General features: G+C 36.6%; 1 protein-coding gene across 1 annotated transcript in view; it reads left to right on the top strand.

The window, feature by feature from the left end:
• Nucleotides 1-474: 474 nt before the first annotated feature.
• Nucleotides 475-26,765, top strand: part of LOC126816084 (transmembrane protein 45B) — a 57,680-nt gene continuing 31,389 nt past the window's right edge. The window contains exon 1 of the mRNA XM_050542280.2: nt 475-582. The gene's annotated coding sequence lies outside the window, so the exon portion shown is untranslated. The remainder of the gene's footprint in view (nt 583-26,765) is intronic.

Below are 26,765 nucleotides of genomic sequence, written 5' to 3'. Positions count from 1 at the left end.
TAACAGACGATAACACTATCATTGCTCAATAGTAGATTGCCATGGCATTGAAAATTGTTCATTTTACACACTGCTTCGATTTACATGTATCTATGGATGAAGGTCAGATTCAACTTATATCCTGTAAAATGCAATGTCCCTTCTAGTTTGATGTTTCTGCTTCGTTTGAAAATTTGATGCAGAAAAATTCTTTATACTCTACAAGAGCTATAACCATGTTCCTAAATTCAGATGTTTGAGGAAACCTATGGACATTCTGAGTTATGTTACAATTTATCCCCAACTTTGAAATATTGTAAATTCTCTATACATGTCTGTGTTTTTGAGATTTTTTACCAAACTTTGCTGGAATTTTGAAAGTTGCCCTTTATTTTTTTGTGAACTTATTGCTGTTGACCAAAATGGTTTCTACAATATTGATGAATGTTTATATTCTTAATTGCATCGTAGAATATTTTCTTTTATAATAGATTTGTATTGTTGATCCACTGCAAGATATTAGATGGAAAAATCTGAAAGTTCATGTTACTACAGATGCAGTCCATGCTAAAGATAGACTGAATTTCAATTCTCCTGATCAAGGTAATATATTGAATTATAATTTCTCTACCTCAAGCCACTAGTTACTGAAAGCTGTTTTAATCTGTGATCAATATAAATTATTTGATAATATCATAAATATGAATTTATCATAAGAAATAAACATATGTCTAGATATAATGTCAATTTCATTTGGGGATCAGCTTGGGTTGTTTATATTATGCCAGTTAGACCCGATTGTCTTTGACAAATTGCTTAGAACCCATAATTCAATTATACACACTATAGAACTGGCATGTTTTTCCTAGATTCCTTTTTATATGCCCACATTTCAGTATGGGCGTATTATATCGTTACCCGATCTGTCCTTTCGTCAAAAGTTTGTTGGTGAATGGGATAGAGTCGACAGTTTTCAACAGATTGTTAAAAAATTTAGTGTGAAGCTTTGAAGTTATCAAAGAACAAACCATATTGATATACAGTGTTCCGCAACCTGTCATGTTGAATTAAAAGTAGAAAAGAGTAAAAAATGAAATTTTTACCCAAAATGGATACTTTTGGGTTGAAATCTATAACTTAATGCTTCGTACCTGAAAAAACTTCCACCTTAACTTTACGACATCAGAATTCTGCTTTCTTTGACAGAATTTCTACTTCAGAATTTCTACTTACATTTTGCTACCACAAAGTTTCTCCAATAGAATTTCTTGTATCGACTAGCATATTACAGAAATAAGTTAGATCCCATGACAACTTTAAAATATGGCGAACGCTTATCGATGATGATAGGTCTCAATACCCTCATGTTGGTATAATCAAAACAATTCTTTACCTTTTTGCCTTCGCTTTTGTTTGATTTTCCCCTTGAAATTCAGTCATTAGCGGGTTACATTTAGAGACCAGATAATCGAAAGTCATTGTCCAGATACGAATTGCGGCTGTAATAATATTAGTTAGTTTTGATTGAATAATAGAAATGAAAGTCAATTGTTGAAGTTTTCTGTGTTTTTCGATTCCAACCTGGCTGCTGAAACCTCGCTCGAAAGAAATTTGACATGGTTCAACGCGACGGATGGGTTTTCAAGTGATTTAAAGTATTTCTGACAAGCGAGAGCTGGGAATTTCTATAAAGTTGGTACTACGACAAGATCCTCGTTTTGAATAGAAATAACTACCATGCAGTTGTCAATTTGATTGTTGTTCAAGCCATGCCGCCTAGTATGAAGCAAATTTTTTAAGATCAGTAGAGGACACAGATTGTCAGTGAAATTTCAAAGTGTTGATACCTAAACTTATTCGTCTGAAGGGGAACTTAGACAGGGGTCTCGATAACTTTTCGAACTTGATTAGAAGAACTGCTAATCAAGTTAGATAAATTCAGGCAAATTGATTAGCAATGTCCAGTTTTGATTAGCAGTGTGTGAATATCCATTGACTACAATTTCGGAAAGCTGTGAAGTAAAATCTATCTGTTGAATTTTGCAATATTATGCAAAGGTTTATTCAGTCCCATTATTTCAAAATTATTGTTGTAAATAGTTTAATGTCTGCTCATTGCTGTGTATCCTCTCTCATGACACGTAGTAGGCCTATCGGTATAATTTCGATGACATTTCTGGGTTGATTCGTCTTTTGAACATACAATATTCATAACCATGTCATTTGTTGACATAACAGCCATTCACTCGTCAGTGCTGATATCAATCAAATAATATTTTACGTGTCGATGCATCAGGATCTAACATCGCCATCGGTCATCGCTGTTGTCAATCGAAAATTCCCTGCTGCAAATATCCGTTATAAATTCGTCATTTAGTATCCGCATTAATACTCGTGCCTATCTTTGTTATATATTCCATAATATCTATCCCATTTTGTGAAGAAAATCAATGGATTATTTTTATTTTATCAAAAAAAAAAAAACCAATCAGGGGGATGTAACTCTGCGCATATAGGGGGCGCTAAAATTTTGCTTTTACCAGTCATAGATATTAGATTCTAGATGATCGTGACTAAACTTGAGAAGAAATGTTGAAAAATCGTTATAGAAACTGTCCACAACTATTTACAGTTTAAAAGGGGACATAAAATTGTCCATGTGAGAAATAAAAGAATCAATATTTATGATTAGCATTTGTGCGAATCAAGTTAGCTATTTTGTGGCAAATTGATTAGCAACGGGCAAGAATTGATTCGCAAAGTGCGATGCGAATCCAGTTATCGAGACCCCTGAACTTAGAAGAAAAGACTCAAATAATTTTGACGTATGATAAAGAATCTTGAATTCAATAGACGAGATTATAACCGAAGAAATTGAAGAAACAGATCTGTGTAGGGAAATGATTCAGTCAGCTTTACAAAGAATTGAATCAAGCTGCGAAGCATCACCAGTATATTTATTAAACGAAATTAAAGCTCAGGTACAAGTAGAGCCTAACACCCATGAACATAACACAACCCTACCATGCCATGAAGCAAGCCAGGGTAGTAATTTAAATAAAAGTGTTATATCAACTGATCCAGCACATGATGTCCCTGTCAGTGATAACCACCTTCCTTGGAAAACAAATGCTCACCCAAGTTACAGCAAAACACTCGAGTTACCAACATTGGAACTTATGAGGTTCGATGGGAATTTAGCGAATTGATAAACCGTCTGGACACCTACGAAAACAAGATACATAACTCAAATCTAGTGACCATAGAAAAATATACCTACCTAAATTCCTTGATACAAGGATCTGTAGCAGATGCATTAGCAGGCTTTCCTCTGACTTCTGAGAATTATGCGGAGGCTGTTGATATATACTAAACAACAAAAAAAACATAATTAAGATTTTAAAATCAGAGGCACTTTAATCAAATCATTCTAGAAAACGACTTACTAAATGGATCAAAGTAATTTTTTGTGAACTGTATATTGACACATTATTGATTAATTCATCACAATTCCAAGACATTACGAGAAGGTTTAGAGTCTGTACACAGCCTAACATCCACCGCGAGTGTCAATAACAGTAGCACAGCATCTGTATGTGGAGTGGACCAGACGATTGAGGAACGCCATTGGCACCTGGAACCACACTCAGAAAAGCCTGGCGCAATCCATCGGGTGTGTTTGGTCTCGGTACGACTTTATTAAGTCTCCTCTGAATTTCAATCAGGTTTAAGTCCGGACTAAGGGCTGGCCAGTGCATAACGTTGACACCATTCTGCTGTAGAAAGTCCCGAGTAACTGTGGCGGTGTGGGCACAGGCATTGACATGCTGGAAAACTTTGTTTCGATGACATACGAAATGTGGTGTGACGTGGGGTCTGAGAGCTTGATCGATGTAGCGCACTGTTGTGCTGCCGCCTTCTCTCCCTGGACCAAGATTTTGGAACACCACAGGACCCACTCTCTGGTTCAGGTCGATTCCACCCCAAACCATTATGCTTGGACCTCCCCATGAGTCTCGTTCCCTGACACATTTGTCAGAATAATGCTGGCCACGTCGACGCCATATTCTAGTCCTGCTATCTGCAGTTGACACGGAATACCGACTCTCATCTGTGAACAGAACAGTTCTCCATTGCCTGTGTCGCCAGTTCTAGTGTTGTTGGGCAAACTGTAGACGTTCACGTCGATGACGAGGGGTGAGGATCGGTCCACGGTAAGGTCTACAGCAATGGATGTTCTCTCTGGTGAGACGTCGGCGCACTGTATCGGTACTGATGGGTCTTCCGTGTGTTCCAACTGTCTGACGTGCTGTCTCAGATGACGCTTATATCAACATGATGTCGTAAGAAGACGCTGTGTACCCGATTTCAGAAGCTGTCACATGATATCATTTATTTTTGTAATATTCATTTTGAACCTGATACCCCTCTATGGTCTGATGCTTTTCAGAACAGATTTTGTCAAAACTTATCTTGACAGATTATGCCATAATTGACCTTGTTTCAAATGTCTCATAATAGGACTGAGGAACAACAAGAATCTGCTGTTATTTCATCACCTGGTTTATAGTTTTATATTCTCTTCCCAAAAAAGGGCGGGATATTCAGAAATAATACAAAACTGCAGAAATGCACTGCTGTTTTATTTGAGGTAACCAGTGTATGTTAACAACAGGCCAGTTGCCTTCACATGAACAACAGTACGCATGGGCGGCTTATCTGACGGCCCCATTTCACTCGCAAAGAGATACACTGTCAAAAGTGAAAATGGACGTTTTTGATTTTTGTCTTAATAATGAGTAATTGCTTCACCAATCCTCAGACATACATCAATTCGTCGTGGCATGATCCTAATCAACCGTCCAATCACGATTTGGGGCAATCTGACCCACTCCTCTTGCAGTGCCACGGCTAATTCTTGCAGTGTTGACATTGACGTCGACGAACACGTCTTCTGATCAAATTAATTGTAACACACTAAAGCAAAGATATGCTAAACAGTAAATCTTATGCAAGAACTGATAGGAAAGCAAACATGTAAGATAAACCAGCAAACGGCAGTTTTCATCAACCCTTCCTTGAAGTGTCAAATTTGACAATGAACCCCTCCCACGTGTATGGCGCTATTGCGTGTCGCATGTGCAGCTCAGTGGTTCTGTTGGGGGCGATAAGTTCTTCATCTGGGAAAATACTCTCAAAGCATGTCAAGTGTCCATGACTATTTATCATATGACAACCTGCAAAGGTATTTCCATTTCAATATCCCCTACTTTTTTTGAAGAGTATATTTTGAGCTAGTTTGATTTGAATTCTTTATACAGTACAAGAGCTATGACCATGTTTCTATGTTCTGACCATACCATACCAAAGATATAAGTGTTGAAATAAAATTTCTAATATAAACAGCAGAGATACATTTTAATGTAATAAATGGACAAATTGGTTTACGGCCGGTACACAGTTGGTTAATGATACAAGAGATATAAAATATAAAATCTCTAAAAAATCTCATTTTACTACCTTATACATACATGTACCTCAAACCCCAATAAATCTATAAATAATGTTTTATTAATAATTTAATCAGTTGATGACACCTGTGTAATAAATTTTCCTTATGGCAGCTACTAATAATATACTGAGCAGCAAAAGAAATGTTGGGTTGGTATGTTACTCTGAATAGACGCATTGCATAAAACTTGCCAAATGTTTTTATACACCCATATTTTCATGTGGACATATATTGTCACCCTGTCCGTCCGGACATCTGTCCGTCCACAATTTGTTTGTGGACTCTCTACAGGTCACAATACGTGTCCGATTTTGACGAAACTTGAAATATAGGTTTATCCCCAAAAGATCTCGGCTGCTTTCGATATTGGCAATGTATCGGATCGAAACTTCATGGATTATGGCCCCTGTTTGTACGAAAATTCACGTTTTTAGCTTGTGGACCCTATAGAGATTATAATTTTTATCCGATTTAAAAAAAAATGTTTTAGTATATCACCGTTACATATTAACTGACAGAGAAAATGGCCGCCCCTTGTTCTCAAATAGATTAAAAATATGGTATATCAAGGTTGTGGACCCTATAGAGGTCACAATTTTTATCCGAATTTGTTGAAACTTGAAATTTAAGTTTATAACCCAAAGATCTTGGTTCCTTTTAGATTAAAAATATGGTATATCAAGGTTGTGGACCCTATAGAGGTCACAATTTTTATCCGAATTTGTTGAAATTTAAGTTTATAACCCAAAGATCTCGGTTCCTTTTGATATTTGCGCATATGGAATTGTAATTTCCTGAATTATGGCCCTTGATTGTAGGAAAAATCAGTTTCTTTTTAGCTTGTTCTCTATCCATCTCTCGAAAATGTGGGCGTATCTTGCATGGCAGCCGCTGGTTGTATATTTGTGACCACATCTCCAACTTTACCTGAGCAAGAAGGCTCCTTCCCCAACACAGAATTGACCCCAGGAAATGTTCTCAAAAATGCAACCTGACTTATGAAATGGTAATGTGTTCTCCATGATTTTCATGTAACTCATGCTGCACGTGCTGTTCACCTGGACTAACCCTATAAAATGCACCCCCATACCTGGTTGAATCATTCACACCACAACGCCAGCAGCATGCCACGACTCATGACAGCTCAAGCCGTTGCCAATCACTTCCAGGTCAATGTTCGGACCATCTACAGGCTTCAGCAAAGCTTTCGGGCCACTAACACCACGGATGATCGCCCCCGAACTGGTAGACCAAGGGTTACCACAAGGCGAAAAGAATGCCATGTTGTGCGACAGCACGTGCAGTATCCCTTCACACAGGCATCTGAGACGACATGTCAGACAGTGGGAAAACACGGAAGACCCATCAGTACTGATACAGTGCACCGACGTCTCACCAGAGAGAACATCCATTGCCGTAGACCTTACTGTAGACCTTACCGTGGACCGATCCTCACCCCTCGCCATCGACGTGAACGTCTACAGTTTGCCCAACAAAATCAGAACTAGCGACACAGGCAATGGAGAACTATTCTGTTCACAGATGAGAGTCAGTATTGTGTATCAACTGCAGATGGCAGGACCAGAATATGGTGTCGATGTGGCCAGCGTTTTTTCTGACCGATGTGTCATTAAACGAGACTCATGGGGAGGTCCAAGTATAATGGTTTGGGGGTGGAATAGGCCTGAATCAGAGAATGGGTCCTGTGGTGTTCCAAAATCTTGGTCCAGGGAGAAGAGGCAGCATCACAGCAGTGCGCTACATCGATCAAGCTCTCAGACCCCATTTCGTATGTCATCGAAACAACGGTTTCCAGCATGACGACGCCCATGCCCACACCGCCAGAGTTACTCGGAACCTTCTACAGCAGAATGGGTTCAACGTTATGCACTGGTCAGCCCAGAGTCTGGACTTAAACCCGATTGAACATCTTTGGGATGAAATTCAGAGGAGACTTCATAACATCATACCAAGACCAAACACAGCCGATGGATTGCGCCAGGCTTTTCTGAGAGTGTTCCAGATGCCAATGGCGTTCATCAATCGTCTGGTCCACTCCATGTACAGATGCTGCTGTGCTGTTATTGACACTCGGGGTGGACACACCAGATACTGATGTATAGACTGTATACAGACTCTAAACCTTTTTGTAATGTCATGGAATTGTGATGAATTAATCACTAATGTGTCAACATACTTTTCACAAAAAATTGCTTTGCTCCATTTAGTAAGTCGTTTTCTAGAATGATTTGATTAAAGTGGCTCTCTGATTTTGAAGTCATACTGACGTTTTTTTTGCTGTTTAGTATACTTGAAGACAGCACAAATACTTTTAGAATACAGAGATCTTATCATAGCAAGCATTAATTCTGTTTTATTATATATAATTAAAAGATATTCTTGTAATCAATAATAATAAAATAAAACCATGTACTAACAATCCAAACTAATAATGTCTGAATGAAATAAATGTTCAGATTTTTGAAGCAATGAAATTAAAATCCCATCAAAATCTAGTCAACCAAAACATTAACTCGTTTACCTCGAAAACTATTAAACTAAATTTCTAAATATCTATTACTGTTTCTTATAATTAATTTCAATAAAGTAGAATGTGGTTCTTTGGTTTTAATACAGAAGACCTTTTCATTAGAAATATTATATAAGTCATCTCATTTAACAGAGATCGGTTTTACATGATCACACAGCAATCACTAGTACATTGATATGTTCATTGTCCCCCGCCTTTCAAAGAAAGCAGGGGACTATTAAAATGGGTTTGTCCGTCTGTCTGTCAGTCCATCCGTCACACTTTTTGGGACATAATAACTCTCCTAATTGAGCTAGAATGTTCAAACTTGGTGTAGGTTTTTACTAGGTCAATGCCTTGATGGAGTTCGATGATTGGCATTTTCTGCTGACCGCAAGCGGAGATAAGCAATTTGATTGATTGATGATTTTAGTTCTAATTAAATGAAAGTGATGAAACTTGGTGTATAGTTTCATTACATCAATACCTTGACTAAGTTCGATAATGATCATTTTCTGCCTCGGGTAAGCAGAGCGATAAGCAATTTGATTGGTCGAGACTTTAGAACACAATAACTCTCATTCTAATTGTTGGACAGAGGGCCTGACAAGGACAGCTGTCAAGTCCTTCGGATGAGACGAAAAAACGAGGTCTGATTTTGACTTGAAATTATAGGTTTATCTCCCAAAGATTTCGGTTCCTTTCGATATTTGCGCATATCGGACCAGAACTAATTACTGGATTATGGCCCCTGATTGTACAAAAAAACATGTTTTTAGTTGGTTGATACTCTAAATTTTATCCAATTTTGATGAAACCTAGAACGTATCTTTATAACCCAAAGATGTCGGTTCCTTTCAATATTCGTGCATATTGGACTATAACTTCATGCATTATGGCCCCTGATTGTACTCACAAATGCATTTTTAGCTTGTGGAACCCTCTAGAGGTCATAATTTTTATCCGATTTAAAAAACTGTTTAAATATATGACTGTTACACCATAATGACAGTTAAGTTCAAATTTCGTGAAAATCGGATTGGAACTGCCCCACAAAATGGCCGCTCCCCTTATGCAAATAGTGTACAAGTATGTAATACCAAGATTGTGAACCCTCTAGAATTTTTAATGAAGCGTAAAATATGTGTTTATATCCCAAAGGTCTGGGTTCCTTTCAATACTTTTGTTTATCAGACCGTAAGTTTCTGTATGAATCGTTATTATACGCCCCGTTTCTTGTGAACACTCTACAGACTACATTTATAATTTGATTGTTTTGAAATTGGTATTGGTGAGATGAAGAAACCTATTGAATTTTAGCAATTTCCATTAATTTCCGTTAAGTTATGGCCCTTGTTTTACAGACTACATTTATAATCTGATTGTTTTGAAAGTGATATTAGTGAGATGAAGAAACCTATTGAATTTCAGCAATTGCCATTAATTTCCGTTAAGTTATGGGGGCATATCTTGCATGGCAACCGCTTGTTAATTCCAACTGTTTAAGGGTCCTTTCAAAAGACCTCAGATTTTCATCCCATTTAAATGACTGGACATTGCCTGTACCAGGGTCTCCATTCTGCACTCACTGACAGTGGGAACTCACACTGAAAATCCCAGGAAACTTTCTCGACCAAAACTGGGATTGAACCCCGGACATCTTGGTTAGTGAGCCAGCTCCTTACTCATTGAGTCACAGCAGCTCCAAGAGATTTTTTGAAGCCAATTGACTAAAGTCATACCCCTCATAGAGTAGGAGGTTGGCTGGCTAACCTGGGATTACCGTGTTCAGTCCTTGTGTTGGCCAAGAAAGTTCAGTGGGATTTTTCCGGCATGGTTCCCCCTTGCAAGTGATGAGGACGGAGGGACTGGCAAGGGGACAAAAAACAGAGGTCTCATTTACACCTTTGCGTGCACTTAAAAGAAACCATGATGGTTGGAATTTGATATAAGAGTAAGCTGTTGGGCCACTGTCCGAGCAAAATGTCCCTCAGAGCACACTGCGTGGCGTATGCCTATCTTTATTAGACCAGTCAGGGCAGACCCGTAGGACGTTAAACCCATTTCATTTCATTTTGCATGTCGTATGCTGTCTTCATTAGCACAGTTGATGTAGGACAGTTAAAACCCCAATTCATTTCATTCCACCTTGCCTTCTTCTTCTTTCTATTTCATAGAAATATAACTTCAGTGTTCTGTATTTTGTTTATTTCAGGTAAGTGTCTACATATTCTTATTTTTGTCTACTTGTGAGTATATCAGTATATTATCTCTATTTTATATTACATGTACATATTCACTTTGTTTTTTTGTATGTGTAGCAGTTAAATCCTGTTACCTTAATTATGACCACCAGCTAGGCTAAAATATGTAGACATTTTCTCATACAGAAATTATTAATATATTGATGACCCAATCTTTATAATAAACTGTTCAGCTGCTGTTTTTATGTGTATTTTCTTGCCATCTTTATATCAAAACAAAATACGGTGAGAAGGAATTGACTATAAATAGTGCACTACATTCAAGAAACTATTTGGATTTCCGTGATTCATTTTCAAAAAAATACTGGTACCAATATTTTAAGGTGAGGTTGGAGATAAACTCATTGACTAGCAATCACCTTATTTGTGTCTGGTTAAACCTGTCTATAACTCAAACATGTAGGTAGTGATAACTTCCTGCTGTACTTTTCTTTTAGTAGAAGTTTGGAGATTATTGTTGAATTTTAATAACCTCTTGCGGCAAAGTTGTCAAAAGTTATCAAATAGTCATGTATATCAGGTCACTTAAATGAAAAATTGGGAGTCAAGCCCTCTAAACGAGTTATGTAACCTCAATAAAGTGTTTTGGTTATCATTTCCTAAGGGCTCAATATTTTGATCTGAAACATTCAAAGTAAATAGGCTATTTCTTCATATATTTGCATTTGAATTGCATACCCAAACGGACAGGGTTTTTTTAAAGCCAAGTGAAAACGATGAAGATTGTCATTCCACGAAGAAACAATTCATACATATATTCCAATCAAATCATACAAGATACATTCTCCGGAAAGTATTTATTGGGTGGTTATTTCCAATAAAAGTATGGCAAATTTGGTATATATAGAGAATCTCCTACCAGTCTTTTTTGATATCAAAAAATATCAACACAAGTTGATAAAGTAACAAAAAACGAGGCTCTGATATCAAAAAAGACGAGTAGGAGATTTTATTTATCACCCAATCCCTTCTTACATGCACAAATAGATAAATATAATTCTTTGCTGTAGATTTCACTTTTACTGAACATTAATTACGGCGTAGTGATACATCATATTTTGACAGAAATTCAACCATTGCAAAGTTCCTTTATATTGACCCAGTGTTTCCATCAAGGTCAATTGAATAACAATAGTTCATTTTTAATAAAAAAAAAGTTACATTTAATAAGAAATGAACTGTTCTTTGAAAATAAAAAAAAGTAGTTCCTTTTCAACTGACCAATTAAATTCATGTAAGGAGATATCGCAGTAGATTATGAAATATATCACACAAGTGATATCTACTGTAGAATGTATATGAGTGATAAATGGAAAGTATAGACACCCAATCTTACTAGAAAAATACTAGATTACCTGAAAAACACCCATGGGGCAAGCACTGGGCAAAAATGTCAGGGTATCACTAACTGGCAACCCAGTGTGTACTAGCTTGACTGAGGGAGCGGTTGTTATTTCTTGATGAAATGGTTAGGCAGTTTTGGGAACATGAGGGGTCTCAACATACAAAAGACTCTGCAGTTAAATGGCGGAAAAAGAAGTTGACATAAAATAATTAAGAATTTACTTAGGCCTCAATATGTATAGTAAATGGACAGTAAGTAATAAAAGATACATTCTGAAAAATGGACCCTTCCTCAATGAAACGAGGTGATAGACATGCTTTGTAATAACAGTTTATTTATAGCTTGAGGTATCTCCCTGTGAAAGCAAATTTTTGAGAGGGATTTTAAGCAAATTTTTGATAGATTATATATATAATTGCATGTAGTTTGAAGATGTTTTTAGTCCAAATATATCATCAAATCACACAGTTTGTACACAGGAAAGTATCTTTAATAAGCTATTATTACATGTTTTTGTAAGCTCATCTTTTTCTTTGAGTAACATCAACAGTATCTGATCATCAAATAAGATGCTGTTTAGGCATATCTTTCAGATAACATCTGAAAATAGTAAAAAGTTGCATGTTTTATACACCCTTATATAATGCAGACCAACATCTGTGTCCCCCTGGATTATGTCCTCGATAGTTTTATAAATGTCCACCAAACCTTGATCAATTAGATTAGATTCAAATGTTAAGTATATTTTTTATTTTGTACTACATTAATATTATTAAATATAGTTTGAAGTTGGTGTTGTCATGAATGGTAATGCAATTTTAAAACATATTCTACTTTGCTAGTAGCTTGTGTTTGAGAGGGCTTGGCAAGGCTATTATTAATCTGTTGGTTAAACAGGTGTGGCATGCTAAGTATTCAAATAAAAGTATACCATATGCATATGATTCATAATTATAAAACACAAATTGCACAATTTTTAAAACTATGTATATATAGAAATTCAGGTTCTTATATTAAATGGCTGTTTGTTCCATACAAGTGGTGTCTGAACTCTAAAGAGTGTTGATCATATATTATTATGTTAAAGGGACATTAATTTCGATATATAAAGAAATAAGTATGTTTAAAGCTGTTGAATGGCCTTTTAATCGGAGACTAACATAATAGAAGAACAGAAAAGTAAATTAGAAAAATTTAGACTAAGATATGATTTTATTGTTCATGACCAGTTTACATTTGTTTACATTTTGGTTATTACCGTCTGTCGTGGTCGCCATGTTGATTGGGTATGAATGATTCCTGAATCAGTGACTAACTAACAGCGCCTGTATGGATTTACGACCGTGTGTTTTCGGTTAATTGTGGATGATTTACCATTATTGGTTACTTGAAATGCTGACCACTTTACTCGTATCCGTCTCGTCGGACCATGTTGGGGAATTTTTGATTGTGGCGGTATAAAAACCCTGGATCGATGGTTCGATAACTTTATTTTGAAGGACTGTAACTACATATTGATAATCGAGACTAGCCCGGTAAAAATATATAAACCAAAACTAAACTTTAAGCGTAAAAGAAACTGATAAGGGAAGTAATTCGTAGTCTCTGATATCAGGTCTCACAAACTAGTAACTGTCCGACAATAGCCGACATGTTAAATAGTCAAACTCATTTCTCATTTTGTGTTTGAAAATCCAAAGGTACGCTTTCAAAAGTTATGGCATAACTAATCATTTAAAGAATTAGGAGTGAGGGGCATTTTTAAATCAACGTGCTTGCAACTGGTCAATAGCCTACGTGATGTGTAAAAACCGGGTTCTGTCAAAGTACCGGTAAAATGGAGAAATGAAATGCCAAGAATGAATGAATGGAGTTTGTGCTACAATACAAATAATTTAGACCAGTGTCACAAAGTCATCCTGTATAAAAATTGATCAAATGTGAATAAATCTGTTAATGAAATTTGTTAACGTAACCGATATTTCAATTTGCGTAACCAGGAAATCTGTCGCGTGTATTTGAGCTAGCGCGACCGCACGTAACCGATTGGTATCGTTCGCGTCAAGTTTCGTGGCCTGGGAATGGGGCTGAGAGGCCCAGGCCCAGGGCACCATGGTTAGGGGGCCCGCAGTTCAGGGGAAAAAAGAAAAAAATTAAAATTCCAGATGAAAGTTTCATGGTGATAGATCTTGCGGCGCGAGGGCGGAGACTGAAATAACCCTCAACCCTCTCGGTTATCGGGGATTTCACTTGTTATAACAGTTCCCCGTCTTCATTGTATGCCATTCAGAACTGAATAGATTTCATATGTGATCACATATTATGTAATTATTCTTGTATTACAGACCGTTCAATTGTGTGTTACGCATGCGAGCCATTCAAAAGGATATGAAATAATCTTTGCCCCTTGATGTTAAAAGTAAAACATACATTATACCTTAAACTTTTGTCATTAAATAGAGCATATCAGAGTTGTTTTTTTTTAAACTGCATATGAATGTGACACTTAAATCTTACCTTCTTAAAATAGCACATTAAAAGTATGAAACATAAAGTAATTGAAAACAAAAGACTGAATGGATAGACACTACAAACATAGTTTGCCAGGAAACGAAACAGGCCCACAGCAGCTAAGTCATCTGCTCCGCCAAATTCTTTAATCTGTATATAACATCATTGGCTGGTTGACCGGATTCTATGAAATAATCAAGAGCTAGAACTCTATAGAATTATCAGAAATAGTTAACACTGCAAGATGCATAGTGTGTAGAACTGGTGTCAGAGCTTTTAATAACGGGCTTCTGGGTTAGAATATCCATCAAGCAAGTAGAAAAGCTTAATTGTGGTTACTATTCATGGAAACTCGTGAGAAATATTGTGTTGTCAGTAGTCGCTTAAACCCGTCCGTACTTGCACCGTACGTCAGTATTCCTATAAATGGTCAGTAATAATCATAAGGTGAGTATTTAAGTCAATTGATTAGTATTCCTTACTTGTGTCGGTATACAAAAATAACGTGACTAATTTAATAAACAAACGTGAGTTTATCCGAACATATCACTATTCAGACGCGTGTGGGAGAAATTGGAAAAAGCGTGACTAATTAAGAAACCGTCAGTATTTAGGCTACCGCTTACTACCTGAGTGAAACTGCCAGTTATCTTTGATCTGTGCCACTAAGTGGAACCGTCGCCAGTAGAGCGTGAAATCGTTAACTATATAAATTTCTGGTGAGTATTGGTACTATAAGTGATTATCAGTTAAAATATTTTCAACAAATAGAGCATTTTTATACGCCCACATTTTCATGTGGACGTATTATGCTGTCGCCTCTGTCCGTCCGTCCACAATTGTTTGTGGACTCTCTACAGGTAACAATTCTTATCCGATTTCGACAAAACTTTAAATATAGGTTTATCCCCAAAAGATCTCGGCTGTTTCGATGTTGGCATGTATCGGATCGAAACTTCATGGATTATGTACGAAAAATCACGTTTTTAGCTTGTGGACCCTATAGAGGTCACAATTTTTATCCGATTTTGTTGAAACTTAAAATGTAAGTTTATAACCCAAAGATCTTGGTTCCTATCGATATTTGCACATATCGGACCGTAACTTCCTGAATTATGGCCCCTGATTGTACGAAAAATCGCGTTTTTGGCTTGTGGACCCTATAGAGGTCATAATTTTTATCCGATTGAAAAAAAAAAACGTATTATTATATCACTGTTACACCCTAAGGACGGCTGAGTTCGAATTTCGTGAAAATCGGCCCAAAATTGACAGAAAAAATCGCCGCCGTTCGTTCTCAAATAGCGTAAAAATATGGTATTTAAAGGTTGTGGACCCAATAGAGGTCACAATTTTTATCCGATTTTGTTGAAACTTGAAATGTAAGTTTATAACCCAAAGATCTTGGTTCCTTTCGATGTTTGCGCATATCGGACCATAACTTCCTGAATTATGGCCCCTGATTGTACGAAAAATGGCGTTTTTAGCTTGTGGACCCTGCAGAGGTCATAATTTTTATCCGATTTAAAAAAACGTATTATTATATCACCGTTGCACTCTAAGGACGGCTGAGTTCGAATTTCGTGAAAATCGGCCCAAAACTGACAAACAATATGGCCGCCCTTCGTTCTCAAATAGCGTAAAAATATGGTAATCCGATTTTGTTGAAACTTGAAATGTAAGTTTATAACACAAAGATCTCAGTTCCTTTCGATATTTGCGCATATCGAATTGTAATTTCCTGAATTATGGCCCTTGATTGTAGGAAAAATCACGTTCTTTTTAGCTTGTTCTCTATCCATCTCTCGAAAATGTGGGCGTATCCTGCCTGGCAGCCGCTGGTTATGTCTTAAAATCTGCCAGTTACATATCAGAAATTTTCGTTTGAGTTCTTCTACAATAGTCACACCGTTAACAAATTTTCTTTTAATGATACAGTTTATCAATAAACTTACCCGAAATATATATAGTTAATGATTTTACGCTCTACTGACCCAATCAACATTCTTAATCTCTTGAGTACTATAACACAAAGGTGCTAATTAAGTGGTGAGATTAACAGAATTTATTCCCGTAAAAGATTTAATATACAAGACCTATATTACTAATGTATGGACTATTCTTGTTACAGTATTATTTCTTTAACCCTAGCAGCGCCCATTATGATATGCTGTAATGCCCATACAAAAAGACACTAACTGGGTGTAAACAATGAAGTTACTTTGCAAGTGAATATATTGCTCCAAAGTGCAGATAACCATGTATTTTTTGTTAGCTATGGTCTCAATAAAGAATTTGGCACAATTTTTCTTTTTAATTTCAAAAGTAGGTCACATGACCAAAACAAAATGGCCGACATATTTTTCGCGCAAAAATACTGAAGTCTTTGACCAGGAGCCTCAAGAGTTGGGGAGAAACTCTAACAATGTAAAGTTACAACCACAGGGTACCTTGTTGATCTAGTAACAACTCTGCCAAGTTTCATGAAGTTATGATCCATTCAAAATATATTGGAGTTTATGTGCATATTATCAAGATCCAAGATGGCCGCCTTTCTCCTTCAGTAGACCATTGAAACAATGTAATTAATTCATAAGGGAATATATTGCCCAAAAGTGAATATAACTATGTAAATTCTGCTAGCTTATGTCCCAATAAAGAATTTGGTGTAAAAAAATATGAAATTTTTCATAAGCATGTCACATGATAAAAACAAAATGGCCGACATATTTATCACACTAAGATGTAGCAGTCTATGATTGGTGGCCTGCAGAGTTGGGGAGAAACTTTAGCAATGTTATGTTACAGCCACAAGTTACAGTGTTGATCTAGTAACAGCTCTGCAAAGTTTCATGACATTATAATGATCCATTCAAAATATATTGGAGTTCATATGGATATTATCAGAATCCAAGATGGCTGCCTTTCTCATTCAGTAGAATGTAATTTGTCATAAGTGATTTTTTTGGCCCAAAAGTGCAGATAACCATGTAAAAGTTCTGTTAGCTTATGTCATAATAAAGAATCTGGTGCAAATAATTTGAAATTTTTCAGAAGTATGTCACATGACCAAAACAAAATGGCCGACATATTTTTCGCACAAGTATACGATGCAGCCATCTATATTACTAAATATCTCCAGGGGCCTGTAGAGTAGCGGAAAACACTAACAACGACATTGGACCAGTTGAAGGTTATTTTTGAACATATTAAGTATAAAAAGACAAAACTATTTTGGTCAACTAAAAAATAATAATGCTGCCATTATTTATTATCCATAACAAAGAACATATCTAAAACCATCCACAGTGCAATAAACTACTCTTCAGCTTTCCATATACGACCTACTGCTGGCACATGCAGAAAATGTTCAAGTTGATCAAAGCATTTTTCATGCACCCCAACATCACACCCAGCACACCAATGACGCGTTCTTCGACGTATACCAGCTGGACGGTCATTGCAAACAATACAATCTCGTTCTTTCCGCCCTGGCAGGATTTTGATTCTGTGGCTTTTGTCAGTTTCAATAAAAGCTGCTTCAGTCATTTCACCCCCATATAATGACTCTACTATCTCAGCTATGTAATCTTGACATGATATGACCTCGTCAGTGTTTAACTTGTAAAGTTCATAGCTATTTCTACATGCCATGTCCATCATGTTTCTAAATATTTTCACCCAATATCTGTTGGTAGGTCTCTCAGCTGCGATCTGATATATCTTCCTGTCCATCATATCGACTCCACCCATTGACGCATTATATGAAATAATTGCCTTAGGTTTTAGTTTCACAGAGCCATCTCGTTGGGAAACATCAATATCTTTCGCACAACTTTCTGTTGACAGCAGCAAGTCAGGTTTACGTTGTGACTTCTTGTCACAGAAGGACAAAGCAAGTAGTGGAACTTTCCTGGGGCTTGAGCCGTCTTTGGAGTACTTGTTCCCGTAATCCTTTAGAATTTGCCCTAACAGTTCCAGTGAGCAAAGTTTGCTTATTCCACAAGTCCATAGCTAAACTTATCTTGGTGTAAAAGTTGTCAGTGAAAAGAAGATAACCCTTGTTGAACAAGCTAGCTGAACGTAAAAGAAAGTGTACAACTGCGGAACCCTGACCATCCTCTGATCTGATGTCAAAATCTTTACCAGAATAAAGTTCTGTGTGAAGTACGTGTCCGGTTTTGCTGTCACATAATTCGAACTTTTTAATTCCAAATCTGTTGTGGCGTTTATTTGGCATATACTGTATGTAACAATGTCTGTTTTTCATTCCTACCATACTCTCGTCTATTGAAATATTACGACCGGGTATAAAGTACTGTTTGAATAAACGATTGAGGTGGTCTAAAACTGTTCTAATCTTGAACAAGGGATCAAACCCAGCTTGTCCTCTATCAATCTGTTTTTCGGAGTTGTTCAAATGGAGCATACAGTTAATCAACATAAACTGGTTGTAGGACATGACGGATCGAAAAAATGGAACATCTTGGCACTGGTATTTTTTTCTCCAATAGTGCTGCAAATTCTTCTTTTTTATCAAACCCATATTCAAACACAGACTGAAATATTTGAGGAGTAGCTGAACTGTAATGTCCACCCAGCCATGAAATCGGGAATGCTTGTGGGCTGCCCAAAACATCGGCTGTCCTCTCCAGAAAGGCATGAGCATACCTGAAAAAGATAAAAACAATCAAATGTTAAAAATACAATAACTGTTTGCAAGTGCTTGATAATGAGTAAAGACGGGTTCTATTTTTAAATGTTTATAAAGGTCAAATAAGGGAATGGAAATGATTAATTTTATTTTTACTATAAAGCCATACATGCAGTGGCAGGGAGAAGATTTTTGCCTGCTCTTCTAAGGATTACAACAGTCCCCGCAGGGCTCTTTTACGTGCATACCAATATTTAACGAAATCATAGAGAAAGGCCACCACCAAAAGGAAATATTGGAAAAAGGGGGGGGGGGGGAGGGGAATCCCTGATCAAATCAGTAGTTCATAAAATTTCAGTGTGTAAAATTGGCAAAGACCTATTCCAACACAATATTCCCAAATTATATACTTTCCTAGACCTTCTAGCACCGATAATACTTTTATTTTTGGTGTTATATCGCGACCCACTGACTCGTGATCTTTTTTTAGGAGTACAGGTACATGTAGACTCGATAGACTCGCGGAGGGACATAAATTGAAGAATATCATACATGTACATTATCAAAATCTGTAAATATGCATCTCTTCATAGACGTTCAGTTCTTAGAAGTTGAAAGTTTAGTCTGGGAGAAAGAGTTACGACAAATTCCAATAATTTGTCATTCGCCATTTTCTCGAGTCGATCTGGCGACTGTCCTAGATCAATACCAGTAAAGTTTGTGTTTATTTCTGAACAGCTGCACTGTACGTAATTTCATAATGATTTACCTGCTAAGCTAACATTATAATCGGTTTTAATTCATCCATTCAATTATCCTGATTCAATGCATGACTAGGCCTATTTGTAATTTCAAGTAAGATGCGCAATGAAAACTGATTGGCTAATGAGGGAAATCTATGTCAGATGGGAGCGATAACGTACAGGACTGTCACCCTCAGCTTGAATAACCAAACTTCAATATTAATCGTCATTTGCAAAATAAAAAAGACTAGTTTTAGAGTTTCAGGCCGATTATTTCGCTCATGGCGCCCGATAGGTGTGTGTTCATCTTGGCTGTCTTGGGCAAAATTCTAGAAGCCGACTGCGAGGAGGCGTGGCTTACCTGTTCGTTTCTCGCACTATTGTCGTCAGTATATCCATTGAAAAAAACAACCTGAAGTAGACAATTGGTAAGGAATTTCTTTTGGGAAGAGAGCGTGGACCAGGATTCCGGACACAAAATTGTGGAATGGTTACATCTCTTTCTTCTTCGTTCTTGACACTGGTCCAGTGACAATCACTCTCTTCAGAATCACTCGAATCTCCTGTCGTTTCATGACACATATCAAAGCCTTCAAAATCACTACTGTCGCTATCTTCATTTATAATCCGCCATATTTCAGTTTCCCCTTCATCAATTTGTCGCTGTTCCTCGTCTCCGTAGTAGTTGTCAAAAGCAGTCGCCATGTTGACTGTTGTGACAGCAGAAACGGCGCAAAAATTCTGACGTTTCCCCCGCTTAGTTTTCTTGTATAAACAAATATGATGGGCCAGTTTGGGAAATCTTTAGGGGTTTACTAATATCTAATCCAATCAGAAAATCTGTTAAAGTGTATTTTCTTGGACATTTGTCAACAAATAAGCCAATGAAAAATTAGGCCGATTTAATCGGCCGAAGCGTGACAGAAAGAACTATTGGGCCGATATAATCGGCCTGGGACGTTGCTAGGTTAATCAAGTTCAGATGACAAGACTAGTTTAACATCTTATAATACTTTTATTCTCTGCTTCTTCTAACATATTATGTACAAAACCTAAGACTCTGTAATTAGCTTGTGTTGAGGCAGCCATGGCCTAGCTTGGCTAGGCATGAGTGTGCCAACTTCCAACTAACTTACATTACATGGCCGTTGTCCGGTCTTAACTCCAGACCTGCGTGGGGCCTGGAGTTAATTTCTAGACGGCCTCACCTAGCCTCCGACTTGTGTCCTGGCCGGACCTGACTGTCAATTCGTTTGTTATCTGGGTTTATAAACCCTTCCAAACAAAGGATCTTATTAGGCATCTGGCTAATGTATCATATATCATATCAGGTTTAACATTCGATACATGCAAATCAGACAAAGAAAGTTTAAATAAAACATGCCAACAAGAAGTTAAGAATTAAGATTACATAATCACATAAGAAAGGCTACCAAGAACTCCAGGGGTCGGACAGGTTGATATTAAAATCACTTTCATGTGTCAAAGTGGCAGGAAGCGTCTATAACATCTGTGATTATGTAACATTCTCTTTGGTTCTAAATTATAACACCGAGAGAAATATTAAACAAAAATTAACAAATATATCACTATAAACCCCAGAATGCCTTGTTCGGCATTTTTGTCCAAGCGTGTTATAATCTTTGCCACAATTTTGCCACGTGGTAAAAACAAAATGCCACGTTTGTCTGGAGTTCCAAAATATTTCTTTTATATTGCTCTTTTTGGAACAAGGTATTTTGTCCAGAACGAGGCTGTTCACAAGGATTGGGGGTGGGGTTCAGCCAAACCAAAGTCTCGTCGAGCGTATCGAGGACAGCATAATATTATTTGGTGACACTTTCAAGCGATTGTGTAGAGACAAAAACACAAGGCAAAGTCAGCTAGAAATAACATTCGTCGCATAAAAAGAGTTTGTTACATTCTTTGTTGCAGTTTCATATGTTCACACAATATTTCCAACAAAGAGATGTGAGAAATGAAAAACAGCCAAGTTCAAAGCGGAGCGGAATCAATAATTGTATTTTAGGTCTTTGAAAATTATTAATTACAAATATGCTGTTCCTGTTTTTATATAATAAACGATATTATATTTAATATATCTCATGAAATTTTATGTAATTGTCACTCAGTTGTATGTATAAAAATTGCAAAAGTAGTATCTAAACGGCCAATTAAATTCTATCGAAACATGAAATAGACACAATTTATGTTTATATAATGACATGTAAAGTGAACAACTTTATTAAGAATACTAATTACATTTTCATCCTTTGGGTGACCGGCCCACGTCTGGATTCTTATTTAAAGGGTCGATCTGGACTATATTTTGTAGAATAAAACTGCTTAATTTTGTTTTAAAAGCCCTTAAAATAAAATCTTAGACATTTGGGCCGAGCAACCAATAAAACAGGAACAGCATATTTGTAATTAATAATATTCAAAGACCTAAAATACAATTATTGAGTTTGCTCAACTTTGAACGTGGCTGTTTTTAATTTCTCACATCTCATTGTTGAAAATATTGTGTGGACATATGAAACTGCAACATCACGTATCCAACCTTGTGAACAGCCTGGTTCTGGAAAAAATACCTCGTCCCAAGAACATGGCAATTTAAAAAAAAAAAACATTTTGGAACTCCAGACAAACGTGGCATTTTGTTTTTACCATGTTACAATGTGGCAAAAATTTTAACATGTTTTTGCCACGTTTGGACAAAAATGCAGAACGAGGCATAGTGTATGGCGTGGTTGCTATGTGATTTAGTGTTAGAACATAATGATATCTTTAACTTGCTTTTTCTCTAAACTATCTTTTCTGACTTGTGCGACCTCAAACAGATATAGCTTGGTCAATTTTTCAGTTTAATAACTGTTAGCTTTTTGAATAAAGCAACCGTACTGCAATCGCCTTGACACGGACTATTCGTGAAACGGTAAGACGCGAAGTCTGAAATAGTCGGGTTGACGTTTGAATTATATGGGTTGTTTTGGGTTTTTTTATCAGGAATCGGGTTTGTACATTTGACAGAATTTATTAGCTGAACGGTACAGAGGTGTAACTTGTTCATTTCTACATAAATTGTATCATTATATTCTAAACAAGCCAACAGTGAGGCTGATGTCCCCCGCCGAAATTGCAAAATAAATAGATGACACATATTAATTAATCGCACATTTATTTTTTTCACTAAGTTTCATCACTCTCTATCAGATAGAATCAAGATTATGTTGTCCCAAACCATCGACAAATGAAATCGATTAGCTCTGCTTAGCTTCAGCTCGAAATGTTAATTATTGAACTCAGTCAAGACCTTCACCAAATGAACATCTACATATACATCAAGTTTAAACATTCACCTAATAGACACCTATGCCAAGTTTGAACATTCTACCTCAATTAGAAGGAGAGTTATTGTGTTCCAAAGTTTCTACCAATCAAATTGCTTATCACTCTGCTTACCCTCAGCAAAAAATGTTCATTATCGAACTTAGTTAAGGTATTCATATAATAAATCTATACACCAAGTTTCATCAATCTCACTTAATTAGAACTAAAGTTATCGTGTCCCAAAGCATCAACCAATCAAATTGCTTATCTCTGCTTACCCTAAGCGGAAAATGCTCATCTTCGAACTCCATCAAGGCATTGACCTAATCAACACATACACCAAGTTTGAACATTCTAGCTCAATTAGGAAGAGAGTTATCGTGCCCCAAAGTATCAACCAATCAAATTGCTTATCTCTGCTTACCCTAAGCGGAAAATGCTCATCTTTGAACTCCATCAAGGCATTGACCTAATAAACACATACACCAAGTTTGAACATTCTAGCTCAATTAAAAGTTATCGTGTCCCAAAGCATCAACCAATCAAATTGCTTATCTCTGCTTACCCTAAGCGGAAAATGCTCATCTTCGAACTCCATCAAGGCATTGACCTAATCAACACATACACCAAGTTTGAACATTCTAGCCCAATTAGGAAGAGAGTTATCGTGTCCCAAAGCATCAACCAATCAAATTGCTTATCTCTGCTTACCCTAAGCGGAAAATGCTCATCTTCGAACTCCATCAAGGCATTGACCTAATAAACACATACACCAAGTTTGAACATTCTAGCTCAATTAGGAAGAGAGTTATTGTGTCCCAAAAAGTGTGACGGACAGACAGACGGACGGACAGACAGACGGACAGACAGACAGACAGACGGACGAACCCATTTTAATAGTCCCCTGCTTTCTTCGAAAGGCGGGGGACAAAAAGACATCCAGGCTTGTGGACCCTATAGAGGTAATAATTTTTATCCAATTTAAAAAAACGTATTATTATATCACCGTTAAACCCTAAGGATGAATGAGTTCGAATTTCATGAAAATCGGCCCAAAATTGACAGACAAAATGGCCGCCGTTCGTTCTCAAATAGCGTAAAAATATGGTATATCAAGGTTGTTGACCCTATAGAGGTCACAATTTTCATCCGATTTTGTTGAAACTTGAAATGTAAGTTTATAACCCAAAGATCTCGTTTCCTTTTGATATTCGCGCATATCGGACCGTAACTTCCGGAATTATGGCCCCTGATTGTACGAAAAATCATGTTTTTAGCTTGTGGACCCTATAGAGGTCATAATTTTAATCCGATTTAAAAAAACGTATTATTATATCACCGTTACACCCTAAGGACAGTTGAGTTTGAATTTTGTGAAAATCGCCCCAAAATTGACAGACAAAATGGCCGCCGTTCGTTCTCAAATAGCGTAAAAATATGGTATATCAAGGTTGTGGACCCTATAGAGGTCACAATTTTTATCTGATTTTGTTGAAACTTGAAATGTAAGTTTATAACCCAAAGATCTCGGTTTCTTTCGATATTCGCCCATATCGGACCGTAACTTCCTGAATTATGGCCCCTGATTGTACGAAAAATCATGTTTTTAGCTTGTGGACCCATTAGAGGTCATAATTTTTATCCGATTTAAAAAAACGTATTATTATATTACCGTTCCACCCTAAGGACAGTTGAGTTTGAATTTTGTGAAAATCGCCCGATAATTGACAGACAAAATGGCCGCCGTTCGTTCTCAATTATATTTCTCATGAGTTTCCATGAATAGTAACCACAATTAATCATTTCTACACTTTTGAAGGATATTCTAACGCAAAGGCCAGTTAGTCAATAATCAGAGCTCAGTTCTACACACTATGCATGTTACCGTGTAAAATATTGCATATAAATTTAAATCTGTATTTGGCTCATTCACAGAAATCTGGAGTACCTATGGACCCCACCTTTCATTTGAAACCAAGTTTGCTTTGATGGGAATTTTTTCCAGGAAAACACATAAATCTGTGTTTATCCTGCAGACTATGGCGATTATTGGGTCATGAGAAAGCAATAGAAACCAGTGTAAACTTTTAATGGTTATAAACTTACTTTTATTGATTTGAGTAATTTTAGAACCAAAATGTTTGTGGTTTTTTTTTATTATAAAAGTGCTTTTGATTGTGTATTTAACCTTTATTCGGCCAAGTTAAGTTTATAAGATATCCAATTTAAACGTATGATTTTGTTCATATTTACAAGAAAGCAGAAAGATTTTGATAAATAGGGTTTTTTTTTTAGTATTAAGGTAGACTTGACTGCGTAATTCTTTTGTGGAATATTTGGTTTAAAATTTCATTTTTTTGTAAGGTTCTTTCTTTATAGTGTAATGTGAATATGAAATGAAATGAAATGAAATGGGGTTTACCATCCTACTTTTCTGCTCCCAAGAGGCTAATGAGGACAGGCATAAGTCCTACAGTGTGCCATGAGAGAAATTTAGCCTGGACAGCTTTGCTACGGCCTACTCATATCAAATTCCCACTACCAAGGGATGTTTTACGTGCATGCCAATGTGAACATGAGACTTTAGTATTTCATCCAATCCGAATGTCTATACATTGTCCCTTTTCAGGCCCTCTATCCTGCACCACTGACAAGGGGGAACCACGCCAGAAAATCTGGATGAACTTTCAAGGCCAACGCGTGGCTCCCATTATGTGAATACCGGTACGTGCAGTATATCACACTTTAAAATACTGGCAAAATATATAATCAGATAGCATTTATATTTAAATTCTGTATATAATTGCCAAACGTGATTGGGTGTTAAACGGCTAATCCCAATAATACTTTGGAGAATAAAACTGCTTGATTTTATGTTAAAATCATCTACCTAAGGGCTAAGCAACTTACTCAATATTTGAGATTCCTTTTCAACAACTCAAGCCTGTCAGTCTTCATCTGGAAATGGAGACCAGTGTCCCAAGCTGTATTATGTGGTGTCTGGATAAAACCAGACATTTTTTTTATAAAATTAACGTGTAGGTGAAATTTACCTTTCCTTATCAAGTATAGACCTCTCAAGGAATGGAAATCGGTTATCAGGTCAACCAACGAAATAATTGACTCGAAATCATAAAAGCGTTACATGTCCGGATAAGCGGTTTTGACGTTCACGTCCAAACAACCCAATATTTTGAGCAGAAATTTTGAGACAATGTAAATACACCATCCCTCTATATTTTGGCGCTTAAATTTCATACATACTCGGACTTTTATTTTTGAGACTCTGTTCAAATTGGAATAGTCCCTTTAAGTAAATCGTTATGTAAATATCAGAAAAGGATTGTAAATGTGTAGACATACACATCGCTATAATAAAACTTAAATAAATACTTATAATATGCATTACAATTTGACCTTAGTGTACATCTTTCTTATTTATTTAGTCAGAATAATGTGTGTAATTTGCAAGGGAGGGGATATCGTTGAAAGTTACATAAATAATGACACAGTTGTTTTACACTGGCCAAACTTCTGATCACTAGTAGACAAAGGTATTGATTTGCTATTATTATTATTTTTATATACTCCAAGGTGATGTGATGATAAATAATACAACAGATACATTCTATGGGTTTTCTCTATTTATACGCCCACATTGAAATGTGTTCGTATATTGTCGTCCGTCCGTCCGTCCGTCTGTCGGTCCGCCGTCCACAATTGCTTGTGGACGCTCTAGAGGCTAAAGTTAATATCCGATTGACTTTAAATTTATATACAGTGTTTAAGGCGATTTCCGATAATTACTGCCAGAGTTATGGCCCTTGATCACTTCAAAAAATCTTGTGGACGCTCTAGAGGCTAAAGTTAATATCCGATTGACTTTAAATTTAT

The sequence above is a fragment of the Patella vulgata genome, chromosome 3 (genome assembly GCF_932274485.2).
Source record: "Patella vulgata chromosome 3, xgPatVulg1.2, whole genome shotgun sequence".
NCBI lineage: Eukaryota > Metazoa > Mollusca > Gastropoda > Patellidae > Patella > Patella vulgata.
Note: the sequence above shows the minus strand (reverse complement) of the source record. Positions and strands in the feature narration are given on the sequence as shown.